The sequence below is a fragment of the Canis aureus genome, chromosome 8 (assembly GCF_053574225.1).
Source record: "Canis aureus isolate CA01 chromosome 8, VMU_Caureus_v.1.0, whole genome shotgun sequence".
Lineage (NCBI taxonomy): Eukaryota > Metazoa > Chordata > Mammalia > Carnivora > Canidae > Canis > Canis aureus.
The window spans coordinates 17,029,176-17,037,638 of NC_135618.1; positions in this window are offsets into that span (position 1 = coordinate 17,029,176).

The following is an 8,463-nucleotide window of genomic DNA, read 5'->3' on the forward strand; positions in this document are numbered from 1 at the left end:
ACCTACACATTTTTAATGAGAAAAGAGGGAGGGGTCAGGATTTGGATGGATGATGAATTTGACATTCAGGCCAATGACCGATCGAGGTAGCAGGGAAAGCACATTTGCAGGCCAAAGACTTGTTCTCCCAGTCACAAGGGACTGTCCCTCTTCGCCAGGGTCTGTGTTCATGAAATCATTCAGCTATTAATAGTGAGGTACAGTGAGACCCAAACTTCACATCCTCACCAGAACCATCTGAAGCCAATACCATCTCCCATAACTCACAGGCAGACTGCTTTCAGTTTGAAAACCCGGCAGGGATGCTAGCACCGATGACCGTGAATAAATAGAAGGTTCTGATCTTCCACCTCATAAGGAGAGATATCTGAATCTTAAAAACCATGGGGAGAAAAAATGACTAACAATTTAGAAAACCCCACTAGCGAGAAAAAATGCTGGTAAAGAGGGAAAGAGTGGCTAAATGTGATTTTTTTTTTTTTTTTTTTTTTTTGCAAACACATGCATATACACTTCGGGGTGAGAACAAGGATTTCAATTTTATTTATTTAACTTATTTAACACGTGGAGAGTGTGCCTTGTTATGTGCCAGGCACTATTCTAAGTGCTTAACAAATATGAACTCATCGAACTTTCTTTTTTGATGCAGTGTTAAGCCTAAAAGATTGTTTTATTCTGAAACCTGGAACTGCGATTAGGTTGTCTCTGTACATTAAAATGTCTTGCCTTATAAGGAAGCGTTTGACTGCACTAGATTAAACTCATAAAAGCTAATGAAGAGTCCTCCTTAATACACATTTCTTTTTTCCTGTTTGGACTTGAAGTGACAACATTACAGAAACACCCTGCAGGTCTTTATCTAAATAGCATCCTATAAAACAATGTCCTCCTGTCAGTCACCACTAATTCAGCCCAGTCAAGCTATAAATCTGTCCAAAGGCCAGCAAAGTGCTTAACTTGGCACATCACTAATAAAATTAGGAATGCGGGTTTATTACATGAACCTTAAGTAGGTTTGGCCAAGATATTAAGATTTTTGCTTATGGCAACCATAGCTAATGTGGATTGGTATTTTCATTATAACACACCCCACAGCATTTCCCAGTACATCTCAGGTTTCCAAATTAGAGACTAATCTTCCATGCTCTCACACTCACTGGTAGGGGCTGCAGCCGGAGCCCCATCGCTAAAGCCTCATGCACTTTAGGGTACTCAAGAATGGTAAAGACTTTTCAATAATGCTAATTCTGCTGAATAAAATTAGAGCAAATTAATTAATACTTCTATTAACGTAACCTGATTTCACTTTGTTCAAGAACAGAAGCACTTACAGGCTTTTAACATGCGCTCAGAAATATCATTTCAGCTCAGGGCAATTTTGAGAAGTGATTTATAAGCAGTTGCAAATGCTTCTAAAATGGTAAGATTTGAGAAAGCTGAAGGTACGTTAACCAAGTTGTCCTGCGGTCTTGGGTGTTTTATTTTATTCTTTAAATTATGGAGGAACAACAAATATATCCTCGCTCCTGAGCCAACACTTATTGTGATGGCCTATATATGCATAGTGATTTAGTTCGCAGAGTGGGCTCTGGTGCTTCCCGTGAACGACTCGACAAGGTGGATGTTGCAGGCATTCTCCTCATTTTCCAGATGAGGACACATGCAAGGACCAGGGTGGAGAGTGCAAAGTGGCTCTCTACCTCATGTCAAGAATGTCTCTCCAGAGAATGCCTCATATTTGTGAATATTTATAGTCTTACCAGATGTTATTACCTCCAATGGGTCTGTAGAGCACCTAGAAGGGTGGTTGGCACATGGGGCAGTGTGCATCCTCATGCATGCTTCATCTTTTTGGCTCATCTTAGTATATCTACTTTCTCTGACCTATAGGCTCTTTGAATCCTCCCTTCCCAATGACACTAGCTTCCTCACACTTTCCTTTCTTACCCACCCTGTTGAGATTGTCTGTGTTGGCAGCCTGCTTTATGGTGGCTGCATTATGAGGTTGGGAACGCAACCGAGGGATGAGAAGCTCTCCTTTGTGTGCCACAATCTCAAAAACCTGTGGATGGGCAAAGTCGCTAAAGTTCACTTCATGAAAAATACAACACACCACAGAAAGCAGGTGTGATTGATGCTGGCAGAGCAAACTGTTTATCAGACAAACACATTTTGCAAACTTTGACATAAATTGTTAAGTTGCCTTATCACTCAGACAATGTAAGACTAGCATCTTTGCAGGGACTTCCCCCAAACTCTTTAATGACCTCTAAAAAGCTCTATCTTATCATGATCTGATTTGCTACTACAATAAATCATTTACACATAGTTTAAAAGAAAAGCTAGTATTGGAAATATGGAGTCATTTTCCAACTATAAGAAGGCTTTGGCACTCTTCTGGCTCTTGTGAGTTCCAAAGGCATGAGAAAGCACTCAATATGCTCAAGACAAGAATGTTCAACAGGAGTCAGAGGGCTGCAGCCTCTTTGGGTCTAACTGGACGCTGATTACACATTTAGTAAATCTTACAGACCCTTCTGTTTTCTCCCTTCCTGCTTTCTGACTTGTATTACTTATGATAGGGGAGGAAATTTAAAAAAAAAAGGAAATTAAACTATTTTTTTGTTTTTTGTTTTTTTTAATAAGTTTATTTTTTATTGGTGTTCCATTTGCCAACATACAGAATAACACCCAGTGCTCATCCTGTCAAGTGCCCCCCTCAGTGCCCATCACCCAGTCACCCCCACCCCCCGCCCTCCTCCCCTTCCACCACCCCTAGTTCGTTTCCCAGAGTTAGGAGTCTTTATGTTCTGTCTCCCTTTCTGATATTTCCCACACATTTCTTCTCCCTTCCCTTCTATTCCCTTTCACTATTATTTATATTCCCCAAATGAATGAGAACATATAATGTTTGTCCTTCTCCGATTGACTCATTTTACTCAGCATAATACCCTCCAGTTCCATCCACGTTGAAGCAAATGGTGGGTATTTGTCATTTCTAATGGCTGAGTAATATTCCATTGTATAGATAAACCACATGGAAGTTAAACTATTTAATTTCTAGTGTTTCTGATGTTCAAAAATCAAAATGCTATCTGGTGGTGGTATACAATTGACATTTAGGATGTTAGTGTTTAAATTGTGGCTCTGTCTTACATAATCTAATTTAATTCAATCAAATCGGTAAATAAACATTTATTGAGCACCTGCTATGAGCCAGACACTGTGCTAGGCATGAGGGATATGACATGAGCATGATAACACTGATATCAAGTGATCCTAGGTTCTGATAAATCACAACTACCCAACACATGCCCTTCTTCACCTCTAAAATGACTCAGATGATTAAGTAATTTTTAGGTCTAATTTTTGTGTGGATGATGATGATGATGACTGTTGTGCCAAATCTTGTCTATTTGTTTCTTAGATATTTTCCATTCTTTTTTACCCAACTCTGTCCTGGGAGAGTGATAATGGGCTATTTTGCCCTTTGGCTTTAGTTGTGTCTAGTCAATGGAAAGTCCCTGTGGTAGAACAGAAGGAAGGAGAGAGAGGTCAAAATATTTGTTCTTCTGCCTTGTCAATTTGCAAGGATGACTTGAATTGGCTGTACCAGTCTGTGGAAGGTCCCTGTTTTTTTCAAGGTAATGTTTTTTATCTGCCTCTCTCTAACTGGGTCCTGGTAACTGGCCTGCCCCATCCATTTGGACAAGAATATGGCAAGAGTTCACTGTTGCTAGCCCCAGGGCACTGCACGACCCTGGTGGCTTCCTCACACCCTGCCTACTAATTTTTAATTAGTAAATTATCTTCAGGTCTACCTAATTTGAAGGTACCATCTGTTTTCTGCCAGGGCCCTGGTTGATATACTACAGGATTTTTTTGTCAATTGAAATTCATTTTTGAAATCTTGCGAAGTCAATGTAAGACAGAAATTCTGAGGAAGGGTTGGAGGATATACTAATTCCAAGAATAGTTAAGACATTCTCTTTGGCATAGGAAAAGCATTCTAGCATTTAATTTAATAAGACTGACAGGTGGACTATGATGAGAGAATCAGGAGCCACAGTATGAACTGCATTTCCCAGAATTCCCTTCCTGTATGTTATGGACAATGGTGGGCCACAGTTGGAGGATGGAAGTGAAGCAGTGGTCACACTGTTTTATATTTCCAAAAGGTCAGGGCAGGGTTGCCAGGCAATTTTGCAGCTCATGACCTTTGTCTACTTATGATTTGGCTTACTTCATTGATGTGGGATAACAGCTGGGCTTGCAATGTCTCTCTTTTCCTCTGGATTCTCCTTCAGCTCCTGGCACAGGTGTTAAGCTCAATAATGAGGGGAACTAACTTCTGTGAAATGTGATTATCATCCAGGTTGTAGGAGCTAAGAACTGGTAGGGGTTCCTATGCAGAGAACCCATGTGTGGTTTTCAACTTGTGTTGGCAGGTTCCAGCTTGTTCTTGCTCTCCTATATGTTATATCCATCTTCCTTCTCAATTCCCTGCTCCTACGACTTCAAACTCTAGCATAAAATATAAAGAGAGCAGTGTTACACGGACTGTTTAGCTTGCTTCCGTAATTGTATTAGAAGGAAATCCCTGTAATAAATTTCTTTCTTTCTCCGTCTATCCCACTGGTCTATGTGTGTATTATATATATATGATATATATATATATCATATATATATCATATATCATATATATCACATACATATCATATATAACATCATATACATGATATATATATAAAACCTTGCAATATATATACTCATTATATATCTATGTTTGTTATCTATCTATCATCTATCTATCTATCTATCTATCTATCTTGTTGGTTCTACTTCTCTGACTGCATCCTGACTTATACACTGACTAAGGCTTTTTAGTAGCCTAAGCTTCAGGCATGTCCCTCAAAGTTGGATCTGTTCTTTATATTGTCAGCCAGGAACACATTAGCCAAGACTGAACCTTGACTATCATGCCAAAAGCAAAGAAACACTTCTTCCTAAAATAGCTCATTTGGCAAAGGGCCGTAAAAATTGGTAAGATTTTTTAATTGGGAAATTGTATGAAAATAACTAAGTGAGGCGAATGAACATACCTATTGGCTTACCATGAACACTACCCTAGAGTTGCTACAAAAGGAAGATTGACGTTAATGGATCTAAGGAAAGAAAACTGTGTGAAATCCCCGGGGATAAAGAAAATGTTTGGATCAGGGTGTCTGTGTGTAGGGAAGGTAAAGACAAGCAGCCCAGAGTGGACAAATATTTGTAAAATAGTGAAGTAATAGGTTGGGAGTGAAATTCTTAGATGTACTCATTACCCATTCTACAACCACTATGAGGAGAAAAATTTTAGTACCATTCCAGCCTAGTGACAGCCAAAAAGACAGGGTGACATCAAGATGATACAGAGTTCTGGCTGGATTGGGGAGCGGAAGGCCATGGATATAGCCATTATTCTCCTTCTTAAAATACTAAACTGTTTGAGGTATGCAAGCCAAGAAAGATAAAAAAAAAAAAAAGGGATCCCTGGGTGGCGCAGTGGTTTGGCGCCTGCCTTTGGCCCAGGGCGCGATCCTGGAGACCCGGGATCGAATCCCACATCGGGCTCCCGGTGCATGGAGCCTGCTTCTCCCTCTGCCTGTGTCTCTGACTCTCTCTCTCTCTCTCTCTCTCTCTGTGACTATCATAAATAAATACAAAAAAAAAAAAAAAAACTAGGGCAGCCCAGGTGGCTCAGTGGTTTGGCATCGCCTGCAGCCCAGAGCCTGATCCTGGAGACCCCGGATCGAGTCCCACATCGGGCTCCCTGCATGGAGCCTGCTTCTCCCTCTGCCTGTGTCTCTGCTTCTCTCTCTCTCTCTGAATAAATAAATAAATAAATCTTTAAAAAAAACCTACATATTTTTTGCATATGAAGTGGAATTAATGGGTCAAAAACCTACATATTTTTTGCATATGAAGTGGAATTAATGGGTCAAAATGAACATGAATTTAAAATAATCATAATAAACATGGTGAGATAGGTAATTTGGTATATTGATAACATGAAACAATTACAAATTATAAAGAGAAATTAACTCAAGATCTAAATGAAATATGGCAGACCAAAGAACTTCATAGATATGTAAGAGAGCAGATACATCTCAAAGATAAACTAGTCAGTGGAGGATTAGGTCAAGAGGTTCTCTCAGAAGATAAAGAGAAGGCATAAAAAAAAAGTTTCAAGGTATGGAGGATAGAAGAGGTGATACCAAAATATGGCTAATAGAAGACCCAGAAGAAGAGGTACAAGTAAGTGAGAGAGAAAATATTTGATGGAATACCCAAGAGTTTATCAGCCATAGGGATGAAACACATCTGATTAAAAAGACACACATATTGCCAAACAAGAAAGGTAGCAGGGGGAGAAAATCCTACACCAGAACATATGATAGCTAAGTTTAAGAGCATCAAAGTCAAAACCTGAAGTCTAAAAGTTATTAGAAAGAAAGAGCAGACCAGTAGAAAGGAAAGTGCTTGATTAACATCAGACTTCACTGAGTGGAGAAAAAATGGTCAAGAAAATAGAGGACGTAAAAATTTGTGTTCTGTATCTAATGGAGTATTGTCAGGTGTAGAAGAGTCATGAAAGCTACATTTACCCTCTCTGTTGTAGCTCTATCAGAGCGGAGGCCCTGGCTCCAGCTGGAGTGAAGCCTGTAGCCAGCAGGCTTTCCCTCTACACTGCCTTCCTCACTCTGTACCCTTGATGGCCTGGGGTTTGTTCATCGGAGCCTCTTCATCTCCCCATACCTCGAGCTTGCCTAGAGGAGAAAGTGCTAATAGATGCATCTAATAGATGCTTCCTAGATTTGTTGTACTGGTCTCAAAGTCCATGATATTTCTTCTCTGCTGAGAATTGGACTAATTAAGCCAACTCAACAAATGTAACCAGTAAACTATGGAAATGGAATAAACCAAACGTATTCTATCAACAAATATTTATCATATATAACTTAAAGCACTGGATCCTATGAAAATGTCAGAATGGATGAAGCCCAACTCCTGAAAAAAAAAATGTAGGAGCTAATGGCTTACAAAATATCTTAAGTATCCTTCACATGCAGGGGAGGGAGAAGCCTGATTCAGGAATTCAGAGGAATGAGGCATCACTTTCATTCAAAATGATAAGGGAAGACTTCATGGAAAGAATGGCACTTAACTCTGGTTTCTGAAGAAATGATAAGATTTCAAGAGGCAACAAACTGGTACTCGGATTCCAGGTGGAGGAAATAGCAAAAGCACAAGAGAAAGGATTCTGAAACCTTCAAAAAGCCCAGTGTGGCTGGAAGAGGGTTCACAGGGGAATTGGAAGAGATAAGCCTGAAAAGACTGGGTAGGTCCAGAATGCCAGGAACTTCAAAGAAAACCCGGGAGCTGGAGTAAATGTGGTGAGTATGTAGACCACCAAAATTTTATGAGCCAGAGGAGAGCATGGTACAAACCAGATGAACTGAGTGAAGCTTAATTTTGCACCAATAAAACATATATATATCGGTTGGAGAAATCCTAGAGTCAGAAAGAAGACTGAACTAATTTGAGCAGAAATAATTAGATCATAAACTAGGAAGATAGTTATAGCCAAGAAAAGGAGAAACGAGACAGTCCCTACTTGGCTATTGGTCAGGTGTGGGTTCGAAGAAAAAGAAAGATAAGTGGCTGCTACGGGTTCCCGCAAAACATCTGCAGCCCTTGGAGTATAGAGGTGCCAATGTCTACTCTTGGTTTCATCGGATGAGAGGGATGAATATATATGTGTGTGCATTTTTTCTTTTTCCCATTCAAGAACCAAGTCACAGTTTTTCATGAAAACATGTCCTTTGCAACTTTTGGACCAAAAAGTGTTTTATCCAAAGGATCCAGATATTTTGAATTTCTTTCTTTTTTCTTTTTTTTTTTTGATATTTTGAATTTCTACCTCCCTTCTTTAGCTGCCAGACAATGACTAGAAAAGCCAATCCAGTTTGGTTATTTTGAGTTAATTACCTTTATTAAAGTTTAATTTAACATTTTGAAAGCATAAAAGCAGCCAAAACTTGCCTCGAGTTCCCAAATCTTCCCAGGCATTTGGATTCGTGAAAACTGTAAAGACCAAGGCTGGGGTGGAATCTTGTTTTGCCAGAGAAAACTCACAGTGAGCAATATAAAGTAAATTTACTTCAATTTAATATGGATAATCATATGCAGGTCTAGAGTCTTTATATTTTATAGCTCTCCTTAATTCCACATCTTCCTACTGCAGACAGTACAGGCATAAAACATTTCATCATAGTGTTTAGGGATTTTTTTCCTTAAAAAAAAAAAAAGGAAGGGAAAGGGGGAAAAAGTTCTTCCCTAATAGTGTATACTGTCCAAATTCCTGCTATATTATTTACAATGATATTTTCTATGTCAGGGTTACAAAACTTCAGCGAC